This window comes from Gopherus evgoodei, chromosome 4 (genome assembly GCF_007399415.2).
Source record: "Gopherus evgoodei ecotype Sinaloan lineage chromosome 4, rGopEvg1_v1.p, whole genome shotgun sequence".
Taxonomy (NCBI): domain Eukaryota; kingdom Metazoa; phylum Chordata; order Testudines; family Testudinidae; genus Gopherus; species Gopherus evgoodei.
Genome location: NC_044325.1, coordinates 102,156,481 through 102,178,625, shown reverse-complemented (window position 1 = coordinate 102,178,625; position 22,145 = coordinate 102,156,481). Strand labels below are relative to the sequence as shown.

Sequence of the window (22,145 nt, the reverse complement as noted above, 5' to 3'; positions counted from 1 at the left end):
CTCACGATTAAATGTTCTCTGAGCTCATGCAGTCCTCCCGCACTGAAAGAGCTCAGCAGAATGCGTGGAGGCAAACAATGTCAGAGTCCAGGAAGCAGAAAATGAATGCGACGACAGGAGGGACGAATGAGATGAGAGGTGGCGGGAGCAAGATAAGAGATGGCGGCAGCATGATGAGAAGAGGCAGGAGCAATGCTGAGGCTACTGGGGGATCAAATTGATATGCTCCAGTGTATGGCTGAGCTGCAGGAAAGGCAGCAGGAGCACAGACCGCCACTGCTGTGCCTGTATAACCGCCTGCTCTTCTCCTCAAGTTCCAAGGGCCTCCTCACCCAGATGCCCAAGAACACGGGGGGGGGCACGCTCTGGGCACCCAACCACTCCACCCCAGAGGACTGCCCAAGCTTGATGAGCCAGGGGAGCAAGAGGTGGGCTGGGATCCCCCAAGATCACCACTGGCATTTCAACATTGCCAGTGGCCATGCACTGGTTGGGAAAAAGTCTCTGCTTGTAACTTTCTGAACAGTCCTGTGTTCTTAAATATGCACGCATCATACACCTTCCCTGACCAGCTAAGATTGATATTAATGAACCATCCCCAGTGATCTACCAATGCTTGCATAATAACAATAGAGAAGTAGCCCTATTTGCTGATGTACTCTGGGGCAAAGTGGGCTGCAGCCAAGCTAAGGATACTCATGCCATCTATTGCTCCACTGTAGTTCAGGATCCCCACTGCTGCAGATCCATCCACTATGTCCTGCCCACTGCCAAGAGCCATAGTCCTGCACAGCAGAAGACTATTAATGGCTCTGCACTCTTGCATGACAACAGCCCCCACAGTGGATTTTCCAGCTCCAAAATGATTTGCCATGGACAGTTAGCAAGCCACCATTGCAAGTTTACACAGTGTGATTGCCACTTGTTTCTCCACTGTCAGTGCAGCTCTCATTCTGGTGTCTCAAGGCTGGAGGGTGGGTGTGAGCTCAGCACACAGATCCAGGAACATGGCCTTTTGCATCTGAATGTGCTGCAGTCATTGCTCATCTTCCCAAGAACACATTACATTACAATCCCACCAGTCAGTGCTTGTTTCTCAGGCCCAGAGGCAGTGCTCCATTATCTGCAGCTGCTCTGTGAATACCAAAAACAACCTTGAATTGGTTTTTGCTACATCCCACAGCAATCAATCCTCCATGAAATTGTCATGTTCCCCGCTGATGACGTTCTTCTTGCTGCTCTGTAAATACCAAAGCTTGCAATACTAATGCAGAACTGTGCACATTCCAAGCTTCTGTCAGAGATTGTGGACAGCGAGAAGGACCATATGCAGGTTCATGGGATTTTTTTTAAGGTGTGAAAATTATGGGATATGAATGACATTATTGGATGGAGAAGTTGCATGATGGGAACGTGAGTCCTAGCTTCCAGTCACCCTTGCGTGGCTCGTTTCTGTTCCACCTTGCATTGTCAAAACTTGGCAAAAGATAACAAGCTGGATGGTGGTGAGTTGCACGCTTGGATAACTTCCCATAGTGCACCACACTGTGCATTGAAGAAAGCACTCCTGGTGAGTGCATGCAGCACTGATGCAAAAAGTCAAATATGCATGTGTATGAGCAGTATACTAAGTGTGGCAGCTTATATGCTAATGTAACTTTTGTCAGCCAAAGTCTGTAGCATAGACATGGCATTAACTTATTTCAGACCACTAGTTTCAAACCCATTCTCTGCTCTCTTTTCAGTTTGCTTCCTCCAGGAACCACATACTGAGTCAGCATCAAGTTGCATGCTGAGAAATCCAGGTTATTAAACATGGAAGAGATACATGCTAAATCCAAAGGTCAGTCTGAGGGGATGTTTAAGCTGGCCAGCTTCCCCTGTGGTTGGACACTGGAGTACACCAAAGGAAATTTTTCAACATTTATCAAAAATGGATTATTATGAGGGACATCAAATTCTAGTTCATCCAAGAGTTCTGTCTGATCAAAATCCAGCCCTATTATCCAATATTTAAGAATTAGGCTATTTGCAAGACAGTGGTCAAGTCCCCCCTGCACAAAAGAACTGCAGGTTCAGAAGGAAAGCATTCAAGAAATCCATGCAAAGTGTGAAGATTACTTTTGTTTTCATGCCCATATAACTGGTCCCACATCATATAGTAATGAAGTTGCATGTTATTTTCTCAATTTAATCATTTCTCTGCCATTACTGGGGCCCAGGCATTGGGCCTCCTCAATCCATCCTATTCTGTCCCTGCAACACATAACAGTCTGTTCTCCTGTGAGCTGTAATACTTTGGTCTAATTTCAGTTGTTGGGTTTAGTGTGAAGGTGCTGGGAGGTGTTGGTGGCCTGCAATATGCAGAAGGTCAGATTAGATATCTGGTAGTATATTCTGGCCTTAAACTCTATAACTCTAGAGGTAGCCAACAAATACTAGGAAGTTCACAGTTTACTACATAACAGACTTGGTACTTAATGATACTAATTACAGAGTATCTCTAAATTACAGACATGAGTAATAGGTGCCATGAGTGCCTACTTTTTAATCCATATAATTTTAAAACTCCCATTCTGAGAAAATACATACACATTAGGCTGGGTTCAGGCTTGCCTTATATCAATTTTGCTTAGTGCTCCAAATGTACATATATAGATTTGTTACAGTTACTACTAGACACTGAATGTGTTATAACCATTGGGTCCTAAGGGTGAGCTCAACTATAAAAAGCAAGTGGAAGTTCATAAAATATCACAATAGCCTCTAAGAACAAATGTTTTTGGGAAAAGGCTCAAAAAGTGGGACAGACAGGCTGATTAGTCTAATCAAAAAGGCCTATTGATATAATTCAAGGACTGTGTCAAGATCATTCTTGGTAAACAACAAAAGCACGAAACCAGAATACAAGAAACCAAAATTGGTGTGTTGGAAATCAGGCCTCAAAATAATGAGGGGATGGGTTATTCCACCCACCACTCCTTTTTTGGGTCCTTATAAAAAAAGACTTTGGGGAGAAAAACTGGCTACTGAGCAATCATCACCATCACGGCTGCCATGCCACCCCCTCGACCTAGTCTCCTTAGATTCCAGACCTTCTTCATCCTAATCCTAAGAGAAGTTCTGATCAGACTGGGCCAGAGAGAGGGACCCAGATGACATCTTCACCTCTACCAGCTCTGGATGAATCCCAACCACCACCTGGGGCGTGAGACTTTGTCTCTCTCTCTCTCTCACTCACACACACACCCCCCTCCCTTTGTGTGTTCTTTTCCTTCCCCACCTTATTTCTTCTCTTTCCAATCACACAACTTTTTCTTTCTGTCTCGTAAGAGTCTGGCCTAGTCAACGAAGGATATATCTAACCTAGCAGAGTTACAGTGACGCTCAGAGAGCACTGAAGGGAAACGGTAGTTCTGTGGTCACACTCTCAGCTGCCTGTGCAATAGTGTGTTCACACTTGTGGCACTTGCCAGAGGTCTTTGGAGCGGTACACTCTGGGCAGCATCTCTTCCTCTTCTGCCATTATGAGTTGTGGGAAGGCGGAGGGGGTTGCGGGGCATCCTGGGTCCTGTTCCAATGCCTCATGATGCATTGCTTCGCATCCCAGCAACCCCTCTGCTTCCGTCTGCATTTGGTGCCATCTTTCAACGGTTTGTGTACTGTGCACTCTGCAGGTCTGCAGGAATGGATCCCACACTGTTGACCAATATGCTGCTCGCTCTCACCAACATGTCACGAGTGGCAGTGGAGTTATTCCTTAAACTACAAAGGCAAGAGGAGTATGACATTGATCTCACCATGCACAGTTGCTACGACACGAGATTGCTTATAGCATTCACAAAGGTGCTGACCACAGTGGAACGCCACTTTTGGGGTTGGGAAACCAGCACTGAGCAGTGGGATCACATTGTCATGCACGTCTGGGATGATGAGCAGCGGCTGCAGAACTTTCGGATGAGGAAAGCCACGTTCATGGGACTGCGTGATGAGCTCATCTCAGCCCTGTGGCGCAAAGACACAAGAATGAAAGCTGCCCTGTTACTGAAGAAGCTCATGGTGATTGCACTGTGGAAGCTGGCTACTCCAGGCTGCTACTGATTAGTCACTAACCAGTTCAGAGTGGGAAAGTAGACCATTGGACTTGTGTTGACAGAAGTGTGCAGGGCCATTAATTGCATTCTGCTTTGAAAGACCATGACTCTGAGCAACATGCATGACACTGTGGATGGCTTTGCACAAATGGGCCTCCCTAACTGCAGACAGGGGATAGATGGCACACATATTCCAATTTTGGCACCAGACCACCTAGCCACTAAGTACATTAATCAGAAGGGGTATTTCTCAATGGTTCTTCAGGCACTTGTGGATCACTGTGGGCATTTCACGGATATTAACACAGGCTGGTCCAGAAAGGTGCATGATGCACGCATCTTTGGGAACACTGGCCTGTTCAGGAAGCTGCAAGCAGGGACTTTCTTCCCAGAGCAGAAGATCACCATAGGGGAATTCAAAATGCCTGTTTAAAGGCCCGCTGGCACTGTCTATATGGAGGCTGGACCTGGCCAATGATAATATTCCTATGCTTATAGCCATGTGCTGTACGCTCCATAATATCTGTAAAGGGAAGGATGAAAGTTTCACTCAGGGCTGGACCGCTGAGGCTCAGTGCCTGGAGGCTGAATTTGAACAGCCAGAGACCAGGGCTATTAGAGGGGCATAGTGTGGGGCCATAAGGATCAGGGATGCCTTGAGGCAGCAATTTGAAGCTGAAAGCCACTAATGTTTGTTGCAATGCTTGGGAGTGCAGTGGTTGTAATGCTAGGAGGTGATTGAGATTGGTGCAGATGATGCACTATGAAGGTGTAAGAAAATCGCTTGTTGTTTTGCAGGGCTCCGTTTGCTTTCAATTAATGGAATAAATATCACTTTCAAACCAACACAATACTTTTGTTAAAAAACAACAACTGGAGGAGAGAGACAAACAAAAACCACATTAGCATTGTGGAGGATAGGAGAAGGGAAAAGGTGGGGTCCCAGGTCAGTTAAACATTTGTGTATGTCCAGATATTATATCCAACCTTCTCCTTTGGAATACCGTGCAGCAGGTACACAAGCCTTCTTTCTGCAACCCTACTGCCGCCAACAACTCGCTTTAGCTATTCCCAAAAATCAAAGCCACTTACCAGGGGCCTCCTCTCCTGTTTGCACTTTGCCAAGCTCTGACATCTATGACTGGTTAGCCTTCTCTGGGGTAGAGAAGAGCTCCTGGCTGCTTGCATCTCTGATCTCCAAGTGGTCTTCTGCCTCTGGGTCCCCCCCGCTCCACATCCTCGTCCAAGATTTCATCCTCCTGGCTCTGTCCACTCTCAACTGGCACATAAGCCATCAAAGTATACATGGTGGTCTTTGCAGTGGAGGTGGTGTTGCCGCCGAGTATTGCGTCCAGCTCTTTGTAGAACTGGCAGCTTGTGGGCACAGCACCGGAGCAGCGATTTGCCTACGGCACCTTGTGGTAGACGTTCCCAGGGCCACCCAGAGGATTCAGAGGGCCTGGGAAAAAGCAATTTCGGGGGCCCCTTCCATTAAAAAAAAGTTGCAATTCCATAGAATACTATATTCTTGTGGGGCCCCGCCTGGAGCCTGGGGCAAATTGCCCCACTTGCCCCACCCCCTCTGGGCAGCCCTGGGCGTTCCACAGTGCCTTCACTTTGACCCTTGCACTGAAGTGTGTCCCGGTCATGCATCATGAAATTTGTCCATAGGTATCATCATTCCTACAGCTGGAGCACAGCAGGGACTGGACAGCCTTCTCTCTCCAAATGCTGATGAGGTCCAGCAGCTCAGCATTGCTCCAAGCAGGGATCACATGGTGCATGGAGCAGGCATGGCTACCTGGAAAGATGTGCTGAGACCACTGCAGGGGTCACCGAGCAAACAGGAAGGGGACTTTCAAAATTCCCAAGGACTGTATGGGGTCGGGATGACGATTGGTCACCTGATGTCAGGCAGTAGAGTTCAAACCGCTGACCAGAGAGGCGAGAATAGGCATTGTGGTACGCCTCTGTCATAACTTTCCTATTCAGATCTGAACCTTAGAGTTCAGAACATGAGAAGCTAGCATGAAACCTCCAAACTTAATTACCAGCTTGGATCTGATATCGCTGCCACCAGCCAGAGAATTCCAGTGTCTGGCTCACTCTGATCTCCCCAAAACCTTCCCTGGGGGACCCCAAGACTCAAATGCCCTGAGTCTCACCACAAAGGGAAATAACCCACTTCCCTTCCCCCTCTTTACCTTCTCCCAGATTTCCCCGCCCTGGGTACTCTAGGATATTTCCTGCTTCAAGTCCTTGAAACACAAGTACCGAGAGATCAAATCTCTCTCTCCCCTCACCCAAAGGGTATGCAAAGTCAGGCTTAGTAGATCTAACACAAAGAGATTTTTCCCCTCCCTTCGTTTCTTAGCCTTAACCAGTGAAAAAACTCAAACAGGTCTTAAAAAGAAAGCTTTATATAAAAAGAAAGAAAAAGACATAAAAATGGGCTCTGTATCAAGGTGACAATATACAGGGTCAATTGCTTAAAAGAAAAAAAATGAATAAACAGCCTTATCCAAAAAGAATACAATTTAAAACATTCCAGCAACTACACACATGTAAATACAAAAAAACAATATAAACCTATTGTCTTACTATCCTTGTACTTTCAACTTGGAAACAGAAGATTAGAAAGCCTGGAGATTCCTGTAGTCATTCTCAGAGCCCAGAAAAAGAACAGACCAAGAACAAAGGACTCACACCCAAAACTTCCCTCCACCCAGATTTGAAAAAGTCTTGTTTCCTGATTGGTCCTCTGATCAGGTGTTGTTTGTTATCCCTTTCCAGGTGAAAGAGACATTAACCCTTAGCTGTCTGTTTATGACAGCCTCTTGGAAGCCAATCATAGTGCAGTAATTGTCCAGGGTGTCTACACTGGCACCGCAGTGCTATAACCCCAGCACAGAAAGCTCTACACCTCTCATTGGAGTAGTTTTTTTACAGCGCTGCAACTGTGCAGTTTCTGCGCAAAAAGTGGCTTGGGTATACCTCAGGAGTTACAACGCGGAAAGCTGCTTTACTGTGTAGAAACTTGCCAGTGTAGACAAGGCCTACGACTGTATATTTGGTAAGCCTGTAACCAGAGACGCAGTTCATTGCAATACCCTAACCAGCCACTGGTACAAATTTGCCAGGTCTTGGCATGGCTGATAAGACTGTTTGCTGTGCCTGTGTTTTTTGAGCAGTGAGGTTGCAAATAAAAGTCAACATCAGACACAGAAGTTGCATTTTCTGTCTTTGCTGTTCTTTTCTTCTTCCCTCTTGCATGCGTGTTTGACTTGTTTTGGTCTTCTAGGACACAGGAATGGACTTTAACAACAACTCCAGCCCATCTGAACTAGCTTCTTTTCTCCCCCGGAAAAGGACAATTACCATATTTAACATCATCTAAAAGAGTGTCAGATAAGGGGGTTTTCCTTCTAAAAACTCTCTCCAGCTAAAGGGAAGGGGAGCAAGGGGCAATGCTAAAATGAAATCCTTACTTAATACATTTCAAATGCTCTAACTGTTTTTCCTTCTTTTCTGTATCTTTAATACAGGGTTAAAAGGATATTTAATGGTGTGTTTGTCATGGTGCTAAGCAGGCTAAGGTCTTCATATACTAAACACTGAACATTGTTTAATACTGGACAGCTAAGGTCATGATTCTTTGGATCCATATATTCTATCTAAATAAATACAACAGAGAATACTATAGCACCTACAAGATCAATTTTATCAGGAGGCTAATCAGTAGATTGAACCTTGAATAGAAGTATTTTTGTTCAGTACTTGGCAACTTTAAGAACACAGATTGCCAACTCTGATGCATTCTTATTATCATCTCTCTCAACTGTACTTCATCGAAAGGTACCTTACTCAAATTTTTCTTTGTTCTTTAATGTATCTGTGTGCTACAGACTTTGGACACCACATTTCAGCTAAACAGCACATGTTGGGATATAATATAGGACTCTGAAGGGGTCTTTGAAGAATCATCATTAGTGGTCAGTAAGACAGACACAGTGGAGGTGATGAAAGTCACTATACACTTGCCCAGTACTTTGCATACTGCTCCCAGATAAATAAAGCTAGTCCTGACTTTCTCTGACTTACTTTCATCTAATATGTTGCTCGATGGAAGAAATAACATGAAGGGTTGTAGCAAATCCTACAGAGCTGACAATTCTACATCAAGCGTTTCATCATAGTTTCTAGTATAACTATTAGGATTTGCATGTTTAATTCCTCATGCATAATGAAAATTGTTCCTAATTCTCCCATGAGAAATAGGATTTACTGCCCTTCTCAGAAGCAGCTGGAAGCTCCACCTACCCAAACCCACAGACCTTGAGGCATTCACAACTTTCATCCACCTTCCTCCCTCCCATCTTTTTATAGCATGGTTACAGTGTTCCATGGGGCAGACAGGGAACCCACACACGTTACTGTAAAAACGTATGCAGTGACTTGCAATACTTCGTTTCATTAAAAAAAAATGGAGATATACCTATCTCTTAGAACTGGAAGGGACCTTGAAAGCTCATTGAGTCCAGCCCCCTGCCTTCATTAGCAGGACCAAGTACTGATTTTTGGCCCAGATCCCTAAGTGGCCCCCTCAAGGATTGAGCTCACAACCCTGGGTGTAAGCAGGCCAATGCTCAAACCACTGAGCTATCCTTCCCCCTTCCATGGAGGAGGGGGAATTGTGGAGAATGGCTGACATCTCCATCCCCTCCTTACCAATACAAATCTTGAAAAGGGGTTTCCATTAAATCAGGAAAGAGAAGAATGCTACATTCTCTTCCATGTGTCCTCCCCAGCTAGGGTCTGTGGGTTTAGGCTGCCTTTTGCTTACCAGAGTGGAGCATAGGGCACCTAAAACTATATAAGGGAGCTCTGTCCTAATTCATTGACTGCCTTCATCTCCTCAGTCCAACAAGTTTCCTGTCCCAGAAAGGACTGGCAATGAGCTGTGTCAATTCTTAAATCATTCTGAGAATTTTATTGCCATAGCAACTGTATGTAGGCATTTAAACATAGCAACAGACTTTTTATAGAACTTTCTTGGTTGTCAAAGTCACATATTCTTTTATTTTCTTAGCAGATGCTCACAAGATAAATATAAAAAGATGATAGTGCAGTATCTAACCTACAGGAGGGAAAAACCTCTTGTAACTGCATGAAATACTTTTGTAACCTTTGAATCATATAAACTGGCAGTGCACGTTGTGAATTTCTGTACATTTTTATGGATCATTGGAGCAGAAGTTAAAAATCAGGGTAGCTGAGTACTGTATCTATAGCTAATAGTTACAGTAACAAGATATGGTTAATAAAGGCAAAAGTTATTAAGCTTAAAGGTCCAGCTACAATTAATTTTAGAAAGAGGAAGGAAATTCCATCGACTCTGACATTTACTTATGAAACAGTAGGAGCGTCTTCCTCCTTAGTAACAGAAGGGGTACTACTTTAATATCTTCTGGGGAAGGTGGATGGGGCAGTGGATTTACCCTCTCTTCTGAGTGGCAATCAAAATTCATTGGGCCAGACCCTTAGCTGATGTCAATTGGCATAGCTCTACTGATTTCAATGGAGATACACTGATTTACAAGATTTGCCCTACTGTATCTTAAAGACCAAACTGCATCTCATCACTTACCAATATACAATTTAAAAAGTTACTCTTCTTTGATATGGTATTTTTCGTTCAGGTTCTCAGACATTGTGCCATTTCTGCAACTGGTGAGTGAAAAATACTGATCAGTTTAATATAATGCAACTTCTGAACCCATTCCAACACATGGAAATATCAAGAAGCATAATTGCAGATTTCCTGAGAAGTCCTGTGGTATTATTCACCTTTCTGTTATGATTTTATGTCAGTCTTGTATAAACTGGGGTAGTTGATGTTTGCCATTTTACTGACAAACACCATGCTAGATCCATTAAACAGGAAATGTAAAAGGCCTTTAAAAAAAGTCAAATTCAACAGGAAATGTCAAAAGCATCTTACAAGTGCAAGGTTTTTAATATTGCAGCAAGTCCTTCCCATCGGTGTACAGTATGTGAATTTCAGAACAAACATTTTAGTGCAGTGCTGTATTCAAAAAGTTTGTCACAAAAGTTTAGCATAGAGGTGTGATATGTACAACTCAGATAATACATCCCATTATGTCCACGGCAAGTCTTCCTACCACACAATGATTACTCTTTTGTTGCCATGCTTCTTTAGTACTGCTGGAAATAGGTACAGTATCAGTGGTATGTGACTGAGACAGTACAAGTTCCAAAACTCCTAGTATGCCATGCTGAATATACCCTATATCCAAAGATTAGCATTTGACAAATCAAGACATGCAAATATTTCATTTTCCTCATTCTGCTTTACTGACCACTGTTATTTGTAAGACCTAAATCTACCTCCATCTAAAACAGCAGGCAAAGCAATTATGACAACTATCATTCCAGAAAGCAAGTTCTGCAGGAAGTTTGTTAAAATGTAATCATCATTCAGAAGTGTCAAGATGATGAGCACTAGTAGAGCTACTATGTGGGGAAGCTTTCATTAAGAACAGTATTTATCCCAGTGTAGAGATCTGCACAAGGAAGGTCTTATACCCCAATTAAAACCATAACATGGTGCCTAAGCATTGTACAGACCCTGTGCAGGCCTTCTGCAATAATATACATTTCACCATCTATACTTATTGCCACTAGATTTAGCTGCAACCAGCCACATCATGCCATTTCCATGAGTACTGAAGGTAACTACATTCATTCACTCTTGAAAAAGAAAAATAAGAGCAGTACAGTGGCTAAAATGTCTTCAGCTCTTGTCAAATAAGTCAAAGCCGTGTGTGTATTTTTATACTTTGTTAAAATATTTCCCTTCCCCCTCCACAAATTCTTCTTTGAGTTATGGTTGAACATTTTATTTTAATTTCTGCGTACAGCAGTTAGGGCACAGTTCACCATTACTGAACATGCTGCTAAATTTCCCAAACAGGAAATGTTAATAATTTATGTCTCTCATTTTATGCTACCCTGTTGAGTACACTCCACTGTCCCAGTTAGCCTGTATCACAAGTCAAAAGAAACTGCTAGAACACTCAGAGAAGGGAACCAGTTTGCTTTTTCATTGCAGGGCTTGTTTTTTAAGATTTGAAACAGATGCCACTCTACACACCTTGCTATTTATTGGTGCATGGGTACAAAGCAAGATGGGTTAAAAATCAATTTGTTCTTGGCCAGATTCACAGATTTCAGACTCTTATTTCCTCTGAACTATCATAACCTTCCTCTGTGGTATTCATTAAGGGCTTGTTGCTGCTCCATTGAAGTCAACAGCAGTTTTGCTGTTGAATTCAATAGTATAGGATTGGAGCCACAGAGTCCACATATAATGTCAGCATTGCAGAACACTTTGCATTATTACATAAGCACTAACAACTTTATTCTTCTGACAACCCCCTGACCCAAAGCATACATACTTGTCCTCCTAGACACAGGAGTACAAAACATACTGTACCTGCATATTTCAGTATGCAAGCTTTGCAACCAATGAAACTAACAACGTGAATTCTCCAAGAAAGACAGCCTCTTTATCGCTAGATATGTAACTACTCAAAACTCCTATTGACTGAAGAACAACAACAAGGATCTGGATGTTATGACACAAGGATAACAGTCAAAAACCATATTCCCTCTTCACTTGCAAGATGAGTATTTCAGATATGTATGTAATTTGGATGAATATGTTATGTAATGTAGTTCTACCATGCAACTTTCTGGACTGACAAGCCACAACAGGACATGCATTTGTAGGTTACTGGTGAACTGTGAGGTATAAAATCTTTGGACCTTGTGCCTACAGCCCCGCCCCCAAAGTGGACAAATAGCCTACTAACACATATACTGGCATGCTTTCTTCAGCTTATTACATTTCAATTTTTATTTCTTTGAATAAAATTTCAATCTTTTGGGGGGTAGGGAGTTATATAATATATCATTCTACAATGGAAAGACTTCACAGAAGAAGGGTAAGATAAATCAGTAGAGAAAGACCTCTGGCTGCCTCACTCTACTGCAGGAGCAAATTTTGTCTATTTGTCGGCCTGGATTAAGCAAACCAAATCCTGTCAAATCTCTGCCCCTCAGTTATATGCTTTCCCTGACAGACACTTATTCCCATCTTTACTGTCCTCTTCTCCTCAAATCTCAAGATCCTCCTCCCTTCCTCCACAGAAATGAACCCTGCTTCTCAGGAGCTGACTGTTGAATGGAAGCAAGTCAGGCAATATTTCAAAACTCTGTCTTCATAATCATAGTTCCCCTTAACTTATCAAATGCATAATTAATGTAATTAACACAGAGAGACACTATCACTGGTTACTGGACCTCTCTCCACTCATAAACCCCCATCACTGGCTTCTGAGTCTCCTCTCCATCACTGATACCTAGTTTCCAAACAGTCTCTCTCAGACCCACTTCCACAAGGGAGCAGGTGTAAAGGCACCAGCAGGAGTTCCTTATCCCCAATCCCCATAGAGGGTCTGAAGGTCAGGATAGGGGAAGGGAGCTGTGAGATTCCTCTCTTTTTCTGTTCCACAAACCTAAGGAAGAGGCAGCCAGCCCACTAGATGGCTAGTCTCTCTCTCCCCCTCAAAAAGGTTATGGATGTACTTTCCTTTGCCTGGAACTGCAGCAGGTTCTTTCTTTCTTTCTCACATGCCTGAAACCAGGAGTGGGCAGAGAGCAGTGATGAAAAGTGGTTGCAGCCCTTGACTATCTGAACCAGCTGATCAGGGCCCAACTTGCTCTGCCTGTCTAAGCACTCTGATACTATAGTGGTGGGCAGCATACTACCTAGATAGATGCACAAGACAGATAGATGGAGTGAAGTTATAGTGGACAGGTAGAGTGAGATATATTCGTATGCTGTATTTTCTCAGTCACTCAGCCCCAGCTCTCTATCAGCAGCTGCTGGGTTAGCAGAGACATCTCCCCTGGCAATCTGGGGCTAAAGGAGTATCACACAACCTTCATATGTAGAGGACATGACCCTAGAAAATAGACGCTGCCACCTCTTTGGACCAATTTTCATCACCAGCTCCCTAATTCCCATTCCCACTAGCTACCAGCTGCTTCAGGTGTTCTGCAGTATTAGTTGAAAAGTGACTAGTACTAGCAGGTTGGCAAGAGGCAGAGAGTCCAGTGGCCCCAACCCTTGGCATCAGTTGCCTCCTGCAGTGACAGTATACTGGACCACTTTCTCTCACCAACACCCTCAAATCCTTGGATCTATAGATCCAGCCACTGAGTAGCCATTGGTCCCCTCTCTGGTTGGTGCCTGGATCCATGGACTGGGACTTAGGCTATCACTGACCCCCCTCCTAAAAAAATGGACAAAATGAAAGGTAATGAGATACATAGATACATGCAGACACCACAGAATTCTCGGAAGTTTTCTAGAAGGGATACTATCAGCGCCTATAAGTTAGCTCTAAAAGTGATTAAATAATGTGGTAAGCTTAGCTACTATATCACAGCCCCCAATTAAAAAGAATTATTGTGAATACAGATCCAGAGCCTTAGGTATCAGTGCATGAGTGCTACCTGTATTTTTTATACTAAGTATGATTGTTTTTAATGATAGAGTTATAACAACTATAACTCTGGGTATTACATTCTTTACATTATATTCTTTCTTTCTTGGTTTAACACAACAATTGACAAGTTGCTGTTAAATGCGATATTAACAAAAGATACCTCTGCCCTAGGGGCAAGCATGAGAAGATGTTTAAACTGAAAGGAAGAAGTTAGTCCAGTCTACATATGAAGTTATAAATAAAATATGCAATGGTCCAAATTCCTTCTACGTATGATCAACAACTGGGAATCATCATGCACACTGAAAGGACATAGATAATGTCACAAGTGAAGATACATGCAAGTCCAGTAGATCAGAGTAATGCCCTTAGATACTGGAATGGAAATTGGAGTTCCCTATAGTACATCATTTACTTTTTCTAATGTATTGGATTGTTTCTTACTTTGTGTCACTCACAAATCTGAGCTGAATTTTGCAGGCTGTATTTTGTCATTTCCATTCATCTAGGTGGCCCAATTATAAAGCCTAATAAAAGTATTAATTTACAGTTACAGGATATTTATTATTAGGGTACTAATAGATGCAAGGTCAACCTTATCAATGATTTAAAGAATGATCAACTAGTGTAGTGTACTAAAAATAGCCACTAATGAAAGACTCAAATTTTAGAGAAAAATAGAAGTGAAGTAAATCATGTTTGTAACTGGATCTGAATGTTAAAACAATTAAGAAATATTTGCCATATTCTCTTGAAACTAGATGTAGTGATCTTTCACTTACAGTGTACACAACACCTACGAATGTCAAACATAAATGAAGTAACTATTTGCAGGAACTCTGTCTAGATTCAAAACAAAAATGCTTCTTCTAAAGAGCATGCAGCATAAACTAATGTAGGTGTCTATTCTCTCCATGTGTACTTAGTTGCACAGGAATTTTTCACCAATTGAAACCAAGCTATTTTTTAGAAGCTTGAAATCTAACTCACTAATGAACATTTATATTATTAACATGATGGCTGGCCTAAACTTTCATGATCTTGATCTGAATTCTCATTTACATAATATATTATTGCAACATATTACGTTTACATATTTCTATCTGAAAAGATGCTTAGCGTGCATATTTTTAATCACAAGAAGTATTTTTAAAATTTTAAATTACCAAGAAAATGTAACTATCAATAGCTTCAGCATAGACTTACATTGAAATTTGAAATATCAGAAACCTCAAATACTGTTTTAAAAAAAATATTTACTTAGAATTTTAATATATTTCAATGTGTTGAGTGGGGGAGACTATTTTCAATAGATATTGAAGAATTACAGCAGCTAAGTTAGTTGTAACTTATCAGCATTCATTTACCCTTACTGGCATTAAAAGCAAAGATGTACTATATAAAGAAAAGGTTCCGGAAATGTCTTGTAAAAGACAGGTTCCAGAGACAAGTAGGTAATCCATCAAAATGAGCAACTCTGGTGCATACACTGTTAAAAGAGTGCATGCAAGGAAGACGACCATACAACTGTGTGCTAAATATAATGAACTCATTTTAAACATATTTATCTATAAACATTTCAGGATACTATCTAATTATCTCACACAGCACAATACAGTTTCCGACAATTCTGAATCAGGGTTGCATTTAATTACTGATTACCTACCTTTCTTTAGCAAACTTCTGTCTAACCAGCACAGACTTTTCTTTACCATACTTGTCTGTTCCCAAAACAGAATGCAAGAAGAATGGGTCGTGCTACACTCATTTTTTTTTAAGACAGTCAATTTAATGGAAAAAAATCTACCCAAGTAAGTTAAGTATCACAACAATGAGGTACTGTACCTTTAAGGAGGAAAAATGGTTCCGTTCTGGTTCACAGCTGAAGGAGACAGCTTATTCTTGGTTACACAGATTACTTACCTAAAACTGAGTTATTCCTCTTTTTCCCCTCAGGCGAGCCTCTCTCTCACTCTTGGGAGCTTTTACCATTTAAGGTCAATGTTACATCTGGCTCTATTAACTAAGCTGAAGCAGTTTCTAACTCAAGAGACCCAAGACGGTCAGCAGACTAACATTAGAAGAGAGTTTCAATTTAAAGTAACTCTTCAGAAAGCCCCCTTCTTCTGACTCCGAGAGAGTGGTAGAATAAAAGGCTTTCCCTATTCTGGCATAAGCCTCTGAGAACAAAAAGACGCAGATACCCCATTAGCATTCTCTGAGTTCACTGCATGTGAGGATCTACTTACTCATTTCTGAATAACAGATTAAAAATGGGCAAGTGGGAAGAACAGATGAAATACGATTTTCATCGTAATGTGTTAACCCTTACTATGAAATTGTACAGAAATAAACGTCATTATTTGAAGAAGTTTTTCCTTTGGTTGGTCAGAGGCAGCCTAAATTAAATGACCCACTCAAAAGGCATGTGAACTTGTAAAGAACATTGGCCTCTTTCCAATATTGGGCCTTATTCTTCCCTCACAGAGTATGAGTAACTCCCATCAAAGTCAAGGGGGATTGCTCACATCCTGCAGGGAGAGAATTCTGCCATTTCAATAAGATAATAAATAGTTTTCTTTTCAATGTTTTATATATAAAGAATTGAGATTTAAAAATCCTAACTCTGTGACAGCCAACTGTTGAGCTCCTAATTTTTATATTTTATTTTATTTTATTTTATATTACAGTAGCACCCAGATCAGGACCCCATTATATGAGGTGCTGTAAAAAAAAAATGGGGGCAAGTTGCATAGAACACAACAGAGGAGCAGGTGGTGAGTGGGGAGATAAGTGTGACAGAAATAACAGCACAAGATTGTACATACTAGCTTGATGTAAAATTTGAAGACTGTATAATTGGAGTTGGTTTAAGTGAACAAGAGATAATAATGAATCACTATTAGGCCACCTTCCAAGCCATTATCGTGCAGTAGATGACCATGACCATCATGGCAGAAGTGGGTCATAAAGAAGGGATTTGAAGGAAAACAAGGGCCTTTGTGAATTTTCCCCATGCTGTCCTCTGGCTTTTCTGATCCTGTCCATATCTAAAGCCCCTATAAACATCTCATTACAAATCCACTAGGTCATACAATACATTCCTTACTAGTGTATGTTTCTTATGGTACAGTGGTTTTCAACCTTTTCCATACTGGGACTTCCTGTCTACACAGGACCCTAGTCCCATTTAGCAATATGAGAAGGGGAGTGTGGTTGTGAGCCCTTGACTTTCGTTGGGCAATGACCCCCAGGATGAGAACATACACTATAGTACATTCTACATCGCTTGTAAGTTTAGTTCTAAATTAGTCAAGTGATGAGGCTTCCCGACAGTGGTGTTGGAACAGTTTTTATAGTGGGGGTGCTGTAAGCCATTGAACAAAACTGTAAACCCTGTTTGTGATTGAAACCCCTTCAAGCCAGGAGGTGCTGCTGCACCCCCAGCACCCCTAGTTCCAGCACCCCTGCTTCCTGAGACTATTCCCTAATATTTAGCTTAAACTTACATTTGCTTAATTTCATACCACTCCATTGCCATCTTCAGATTAAAGTCACTCTATAAGTACAAAATACTGTTATTACTCCTAATTATATCCCATCAACCATATCAACTTATTTCTCTCCCTCCTTACTGTTCACATCAGTTTTTTAACTGTTATTCAATTTTTTTAACATTCAAAAACAGTTTCTTTGGAATAAAAAAAATATCCTGGTCTAGTTTGTGCCATGGCAGACCTGGACTTTTCAGTGGTCATTCTATTATTCTGCTTAATACTACGTTGATTTAGGGCAAAATTTCTACACCTGCTCAATAGTGCTCTGAAAGACATAAAACATGTCAGGTCAGTTGCTATATCACTGTTCTAGCTCTGGTCTTTGAGCCTGACCCAAAGTTCATTGAAGTTAATGAGAGTTTTTCCATTGACTTCAACAGGTTTTGGATTAGGCCCTAAATCCTTTGGGCTCCTGGATGGCTCTCAACCAATCTTTTCTTGCTCTCCCTTGGATAACTATTTTGTTACCCACAAATGCAAGTGAGGCATGGTGTTGTGTTCTCCATAAATATAATTTTACATACAGGTTTTCTTCAAGGAAGAGTGATACCAGCCTCTTTTGGAATATTTGAGAGGAGATATCTGACCACACTCAGCAACCTGGATGAACCTGTTGTGTCTTATTTCTCTGGATTACTCTACTTAGAATGTTCTCATAGCAGCCTTCTCAGCAGCAATAATAATGTCATTAACACTAATGTATTCTCTATTAATATCACCAAATGCTTCATTATCCTTATTCTGAGATATTTCATTGGCTTGTTCAGTGCTTCTTCACATGTGGGGCCTGACCTGCAAGTCAGTCATTATGTGCTCATTCCAATTGGTGCCCTAGAAGATAAGGATTCGGTGACCTATGACTCTGCCATTATGGAAGCTTTGCAGTGTGACCAAGTGCATCAGGTTTAAACAAAACAAAAAGCTAAAAAACAGGTACTTCTTTATAAAGTCAAGGGTCATCAATTTAAGATTTGTGTGCCTTATGAGGAGATGGAGCATGAACACTGATAACTCACATTTCATCCCAATGTAAGATGCCTATAGAGAGGAAAAGCTTAGAGCCAATGGTCTGAATTTAGAAACAAGGGTGAAATCCTGGCTCTGGAGTATGTCAGTGTGAGTTGCACCATAGACCTCAGTAGAGCCAAGATTTCACCCAAGGTCTTTACTTCGTGGAAGCAAGTCTAGACACAAAATTATTTTCTGACCAACAATGACTAAGTAATCTGGCATAATTACTGATAAATTTGAGTCTTAAATTTGTCACTATAGTGATCTGCTGTTCAAAAAAACTAAACTTATTGGGAGATGGGAAGAGGGAACAGTAGAAAGCAATTATATAAATTCATCTGAACATTTGATTTACTTGTGTAGAGATGGAAATTCCTCAGTCAAGTCTGAAAGAAACAGTTCTTAGGAAAAGTTACAAATAAATTCTTGTACTATTTTCAAGAGTCTAAGAATAAGTATGCTGGGATTGTATGAAATACGAAATATGTTACTTACTACCTTTTGGCTTGACCTATTTTTCTGAAGCTTTTCTGTGTAATGCCTAGGAGAGGGGGGGAACACCAGACATAAAAACTGTTTACATCTTGAGAAAGACTTGATCCTATGTTTTGCAAGCACAGAACTGAGAATAGAGAAATCTTGCAAACAAGCTCAAGTATTGCAGTAGTGTAAAATTCCGATGTTAAATTGAGATTCTATTAAATGAATTTTAGAATTTGATGTTAGCAATATCTGTTCCCTAGGGACCACTTATAAAGTTCTAGGACCTTTGCCTTACCATGGCTACTTGCATGTCCTTGGACATCAGAAATACTCCAGATAGCTTCAGAACCTCTGGTCCCCCTGTTTGTTTTTTTTTACTTTCTCAATGAGACTGCCAATCACCATTAATATTTTGGTTATTTGAACTGCTCCAGAAATTGTCTTATTCTTGTTTTTTCTAAGTTCTTCTTTCTTATTAGGATAGTTCACTTTCTTTCAAACATCATACTATGCTTTACTTGGGTGCAACAAAAATCAGGATAGCTAAGGGCTAGTCACTTCAAACAATATAAATGACATAGCAGTAAAAAAACCTAACTGGAACTTCACTGAGATGCACATTGGAGCCCATAACTAAAACCACATAGAAGAGCCACAGGAATTGTGTGTACCTGGAAGACATTCAGAGATCCTTCAGGTGTCAGAGATCATATTGCTCACTTCTTAATAATTCTAGTACATCCAAATATGTAAAACAGGGAGAGAGAGTCTGTAAAGGCCAGTGTAAAACAATATAGTGTCAGAAATCAGTTGGGAAAGCCATGAGCAGCATAAAGAAAGGCCAAGGACAGTCAAATATCCACTAACAGTATAGAGGAAAGCAAGGGATAATCAGGCATAGAAAGCACAAAAAGAGCAGAGATAGCCCAGAGGGCGTAAACAGTATAAAGGAGAATGGAAGAACGTTTTATAGGTTCAGAAATCAAGGACAGCAATTCAGGAAGAGTACAAAAAGTTAGAACATTATGTAGGAAGGCTAGGGACAGCCAATGATCCAGACTGTTTAAGAGTGTCAGTTTCAGTCCACAAAAAGACACAAATAATAGGGAGACGAGCCAAGCACAGTATGAAAGAGTCATGGAGTCATGCAAAAGAACAGACAGGTATAGCCAGAAAGAATAGTCAGTCAGTTCAAAGACTCCATATGCTCTCCCCAAAAAGTCCTGCCCCCAAACAAAAATTCAAACCCCTGTCCCTCAATCTGAATGCTGCATGAAACAAACAGTACATGAACAGAGAGATTCATATATTTCTTCATATATATGCTTCCTTGACTTTTAAACTTTGAAAAACCAAGAGCAATCAATGTTATATTTAATCAGTCCCTTGTGCTACAGAAGGTTTCATCTTTGGGTTGTTTTATTTTTAAGTTTCCTATAATACAACAGTCTTCACTCTAAACAAATCATCATTTACTTCAACCACGGGCAATCATTTCTATTAAACATAAAAGCTATGGAAACTTATAAATAAATTCTCCTCAGTAACAATGTGACTGTCAACGTCATTTTGGCAGTCAGCCCTGAGACTTAGTGTGAGGAGTTTTGATCAGAAAACATTTCACACATTCCAAGTTTTTTTTTAAAGTGTTCAGTCATAAACATAAAAAGTTCAGTGCAGATCTACTCAGAAAAGTGACTTCAAATCTGGCAAAACTGAGGTCCACGTTTACTGTCTCCCCCTGAACAAATTTACTCAGTTACAAGAAAAAATATTTTTTGTTTTAAAGTAACTGCCAGATTTGCATCAGCTTAGGATTTGTATGTCTTTTTGTTTCTGGTTTGGATATTATCATTACGATGGCCTCACTACAGTGTGGATCTGACCATATCTCATTTTTCCATGCAGCTCTTAAACACTAAGGGGCCAAATACTCTGGTTTGCTCAGTTCAGGCAGAACTCACATGTGATATAGAATCAAGCCCTATGGTACTTGAAGCTATATATTAAAAAAAAACTCCACAAGGATAGCTAGATAATAAAGCTTCCTCATTTGCAACTTAGGCCTCGTCTACATGGGGGCTGTGGTGGTGGGGGAAGAGGGGGTCGATCTAAGTTACGTGACTAAGGTAGCTGAAATCGACGTACTTAGATCTACTTACCGCGGTGTTGTCACTGTGGTAAGTCGATGGCTGACACGCCCCAGTCGACTCTGCCTATGCTTCTCTGGGAGTCGATGGGAGAGCGCTCAGCGGTCAATTTATCATGTCTAGACTAGTTGCGATAAATCGACCCCCCCGGATTGATCGCTACCTGTCGATCCAGCACATAATGTAGACATGCCCTTAGTTAACAAGTCTGTTGCTGATGTGTAATTCAGCTCACTCATCAATAGGTGTTTTGGCTCTACAAGGATAAGACAAAGAGACAAAATTTAAGTCAGCTAGGCAGATGTGAGGAGTAAAGGTGTTATTTAACACACTTAATTTTCTGTCCTTAACCACCTTTTAGATAAAGTTAAAAAAAAACAAAAAAACCAGACAATTAAGATTAATTACGCAACTACCTAATGGTTCATATACCCACTCATGGGAACTATGAATGTAAGGAAGAATGAGAAAGCCCCAGTTATGTCTTGTTTAGTTTAACTACTTAAATTTGATTGTGTTAACATGGCTGTTTTTCTAGATATATCTTTTATATGATTTTATCATTTTTTCCAACTTGGCTTTTCTTGTGCATATGAATTTTATTTATTTGTTTGTTTAGAAAGGTGGAAAGAATAAATCTATAGTCACATTACTGGGGAAAAAATAGACAAACAAAAATGAAGGGAAATTTTGTTTTATTAAAAGTCCACCACCAGTTAGAGCCCATTCAGTTAAAATAATACAGAGTAATTGTCATGGGCCCCCAGGTCTTGATCTTCCGGCTGCAGGGTGCCCAGTTGACTGTTACCTCCAAGCTCCCACCTAGTGGCTCATTACTAACCAATCTATCAGGAGAGACAATGAAACCTGAAGTTACACAAAGGAGGGCTTCCCTGGGCCCACCCAGAGGAACATAGGGAACTCTGATTAATCAGGGCTTTCTATTTAAACTTGAAGAGAGGCACAAATAGTTATTTGCACTAGACCTGGCTGCTACATTGGATCCTGCCTTCTTGCCTGACTCCTAAACTCTGCTTCCCTGAATTGCCCCGGTTCCTGCCTTGCTGAGATGTTCCTGGTTCCTGTCTTGTTCCTGATCCTGGCCCCTGGTCTCCAGCTTCAGCTCTGACCCTTGGCACAATCTAGGATTACAGCTCTAACCCTTCGCTTGATGCCCAGTTCTGACTCCTGCTCCAACTGCAAGACCTGCCTGCCTATGTCCCAGCCCTAACAATGTAACAAAGTTTAATGCTG

General features: G+C 41.2%; 1 protein-coding gene across 4 annotated transcripts in view; it reads right to left on the bottom strand.

The window, feature by feature from the left end:
- Window positions 1-21,070, bottom strand: part of MRVI1 (murine retrovirus integration site 1 homolog) — a 133,130-nt gene extending 112,060 nt beyond the window's left edge. Inside the window, exon 1 of one of the 4 annotated variants that reach the window (XM_030560367.1) lies at window positions 20,904-21,070. The gene's annotated coding sequence lies outside the window, so the exon portion shown is untranslated. The other 3 variants (XM_030560365.1, XM_030560366.1, XM_030560368.1) reach the window with 3 other exon arrangements.
- Between the last annotated feature and the right edge of the window lie 1,075 nt (window positions 21,071-22,145).